This window comes from Amblyomma mixtum, chromosome 6 (genome assembly GCF_055824585.1).
Source record: "Amblyomma mixtum isolate Tamu chromosome 6, ASM5582458v1, whole genome shotgun sequence".
Taxonomy (NCBI): domain Eukaryota; kingdom Metazoa; phylum Arthropoda; class Arachnida; order Ixodida; family Ixodidae; genus Amblyomma; species Amblyomma mixtum.
This window is the reverse complement of record NC_143017.1, coordinates 56,484,611-56,488,873: the sequence shown is the minus strand read 5'-3', so window position 1 is coordinate 56,488,873 and position 4,263 is coordinate 56,484,611.

Below are 4,263 nucleotides of genomic sequence, written 5' to 3'. Positions count from 1 at the left end.
GATTGGTCCCCTTGAAATCATTTGGACCGAAAACACACTACTGAGGAAGCAAATGAGGTCATTCATTTTTGCCCCTTTCTTCCTTCGAACATGATAGTTTGCTGCAAAGCGAGAGAAGGTAAGTAACGAGGAGGTCACTGAAAGAAGCGAGGCCTAGAATGCACGACTTAGAGCATCGGCGTTCGCGTTCAACCTTCCCTTCTTATAGCGGACAACCAGATTGTGCTGCTGGAGGGTCATGCTCCACCTCAGCAAACGGCCGCTTTTAGACGACATGTTACTTAACCAGGTTAGGGGGCAATGGTCCGTTTCCACAACAAACTTAGAACCGGAGACATAACAAGCCAGCTTCTGAACTGCCCACACAAGGCAGGCGCACTCTTTTTCAGAGGTGCTGTATGCCTCTTCCCTACAACTTAGTTTTCGACTCAAATACAAAATTGGTCGTTCATGACCACTAGCATCTTCTTGGCATAGCACCGCTCCCATTCCGCGATCACTCGCGTCACATTGAATGATGAAACCTTTCGAAAAGTCTGGCGCCGTTAGAACCGGCTTATGGCTCAATGCTTGTTTCAGCATTTGGAACGCATTTTCTTTCTTCGAGTCCCACGTCACCTTAACGGGCTCCGATTTTCGAAGCACGTCTGTTAGCGGGCTGGCAAGGTCAGAGTAGTCTCTCACATAGTGTTGGTAATATCCAGCTAAACCTAAAAAAGCCGTTATATCCGTCTTAGTGGTTGGCCGGGGATAGTTTACAATAGCGGCTACCTTGATGTCGGAAGGTCTACGCCGGCCGCGCCCCACCACATGACCCAAATAAGTCACCTCACCGCAACCTAGGTGACATTTAGCTGGTTTCACAGTGAGGCCTGCCTCTTTCAACCTGCACAATACAACTCGCAAGTGCTCGAGATGTTCTTCCCAAGTGTCCGAAAAGATGGCAACATCGTCGAGGTATGGCAATGCAAACTCGCCCAAACCATGAAGCACTCTGTCCATCAGGCTAGAGAAACAATACGGCGCGTTTTTAAGTCCGAAGCTCAGCATGAGTGGGCGGAAGGTTCCGAACGGGGAAACGAACGCGGCGCAACGGCTAGCCCGTTCTGTAAGGGGTACTTGCCAATAGCCTCGCACGAGGTCTAGCGTAGATATATAATTTGACTTCGACACCGTCTCCACTCTTTCTTCTAGGTTCGGTATCGGATATGTCTGATCTCGGGTGATCGCGTTCAGACGCCGATAATCGACGCATGGCCTCGGATCCTTTCCCGGAACCTGGACAAGTATCAGGGGCGATGTGTAGTCGCTCTCACTTGGCACTATAACCCCCAAGTCACGCATGCGCTGAATCTCCTCAGCCATGATTTTTTTCTGCACGGGTGAACAACGATACGGTTTACTGCGGATCGGTTGCTCAGATGTTAGCTCGATGTCGTGCTCTAAGACCGTGGTCTTTCCGGGATGGTTCGAAAAAACCTCCTTAAACTCGGAAACTATTCCCTTTAAATCCTCCTTTTGGGTGGTACTTAGACGCGCGTCTAAAGTCAGCTGTTCCAACATTAGCTCTAAACCACAATCTTTCATGTCAGCTGTCGTCAGGATTTCCGCCCCTTCCTCATCGGCAGCATTTGTCGTCATGCTTACAATCGCGTGACGCTGAATGTAGGGCTTCATCAAGTTGCTGTGATAAATTTTGTTGGGCCGTCTCCCTAATTTCACTTCGTAGTTGGTATCGGAAAGCTTCGATACAACCTTCGCGGGTCCTTCCCAGTGAACCTCGAGCTTGTTTTTCTTCGACGGACGCAGCAACATCACTTGACTACCCACTTCGAAGGTGCGTTTTTTTGCTGACTTGTCGTAATATCCCTTTGACAAGATTTGCGCCGCCTTCATGTGCCTCTCTACAATATCTTTTGTTTTCCCGAGCCTCTGAAGAAGGTCGAGGACGTAGGAGACTACATTTGGGTCGTCATCACTGCCTTCCCAAGACTCTCGCAACATGCGCAGCGGAGTTCTAAGGCTTCGGCCATACACGAGCTCCGCGGGGCTAAAGCCTGTGCTCTCATGGGGAGCAGACCTCAAGGCGAACATAGCGGCGGGAATGCAGGCCTCCCAGTCACAGTGACGCTCAAAGCACAGGGCTCTCAATATGCGCTTCAGCACCGAATGCATTCGCTCTACTGGATTAGATTGCGGGTGATGGATAGAACTGTGCACCACTTTAATGCCGCATCTTTCCAAAAAGGTAGAAGTTAGGCAGCTGGTGAAGACGCTGCCATTGTCGCACTGGATCTCAGAAGGGAACCCGACGCGTGCGAACATTGAGAGCAGAGCGTCCACGACCTGGGAAGAATTTAGCTCCTTAAGTGGTACCGCCTCCGGGAACTTGGTCGCGACGCACAGGGCCGTCAGAACATACCTACACCAATTCGTTGATTCTGGCAGAGGACCTACAATATCAATTACCAGTCGCCGAAAAGGTTCTGTTATGACTGGCACTAACTTCATCGGCGCCTTCCACTTGTCAGTGGATTTGCCCACTCTCTGGCAGGTTTCGCAAGATCGCACTAATTGTTCGACATCCTTCCAACAATACGGCCAATAAAACTCCTGAGCCAATCTAGCCTTGGTCTTTTTTAAGCCAAGATGCCCTGCCCACGCATTTTCGTGCGCGAGTTCCAGTAACTGACAGCGATATTTTCGAGGGATCAAAATCTGCTCATATTTGCGTCCCTGCTTATCGGTGTAGCAGCGATACAATAAGCCAGATCTCTCGTAAAATGAGACCCTCTTTTTCTCCACTCCCAGTCTGACGCTCTTCATCAGATCGGCTATTGAGCAATCTTGCTGCTGCTCGCGAATGAGCGTTTCCTTTTCAACTGCGGCCAGCTCCTGCCAGCCGGCAGAAACCGGAGCGAGTATGGAGCCCGCGTCGCCTAACTGCGGCGTCGTGTCTAGATCGCGGCTAGCAGTGCACGTATCACTCTCAGTCTCGTCCAAACCACGCTCTCCCAAGCCAGTCTCCGAGCTCTGCATCTCCCGTGTCTGCCCGCCACTCAAGTTACCTTGATCGCTCCGCGTGCCGCACCGCTGTTCGTTCACCGACTCAAAGTCCAGTTCCCTCGACAGTTGGCGCGCTTTGGATCGCGTGAGGGCCATGTACGCCACATCGGCAAAGAATGATTTGCCCTGATCCTTCAGCATCTGCTCCGAGCTATTTGAGAACAGGTAGGGAAAGTGCTCCGGAAGGGCGGCAGACACAGCGGCTTCTGTGTTAAGTTTTCCAAACTCTCCTTCAATGATGACCGCTGCGATCGGTAAGCAGACACTCTCATCCTCGGCCACTTGCCGTATCCAAGCGCATTCTCCTGTAAAGTCACTAGAGGAGACGAAAGACGGGTGGACGACGTCCATAGTTGCTGCCGAGTCCCGAAGTGCTCTGCACTTCTTGCCGTTTACTTTAATTTCCTGCATGTATGGCTCCAACAGTCGCATGTTTTTGTTTGTTTCCCGTATCGTTGCAAAAGCAACTTTCTCTTGGCAGTTCGCCGCGATGTGCCCTTGCTTTTTGCAGTTGTAGCAGATTAACGGCTTCCGTTTTTCAAAAGAACGCGTCGCATCGTTTCGCTGCTTGGGACCATCGTTAGCATTCTGATATGCATTCCGCCCTTTTTTTACCTTTTCTTTGGTAAGAGACTCGTCTTTCCGAAACTCGCGACGCGTGATTTGCTTCCGTTCGTCGGTCTTCCTTGAAAACCCGTCTCTATTATCTGCTTTTTCTACACGCACTGCCCTGCTGTGCAAGCTGCGGCGGAGGTAATACTCTCCAGCTAATTCTGCTGCCTTGTCTAGCTTAACCTCCTTTAGCCTATCTTGCAGCCAGAGCTTGACATCCTCATCAATGCAACGGTAGAACTGTTCTAACGCGATGCATTCGACGACTTTATCGCGGTCGTCGTAAACCTCTTCGCCTTTCAGCCATTCAACCAGGTCGGCTTTTAGACGAAACGCGAAGTCAACATGTGACTCCCTGCCCTTCTGTGCATACCGGAACCTCTGCCGGAAAGCTTCGGGCGACAGTTTGTACTTTCGCAATAGCGCCTCCTTCACATCACTGTAGCTCTCAAACGCCTCTTTCGATAAGCAAGTTATCACGTCAGATGCCTCCCCGGGAAGCAAGGCTAACAGATTCTGTGCCCAGAGGGATCGCTCAATGTCATTCCGTTCGCACACATGCTCAAATTTAACGAGGTATTTAGC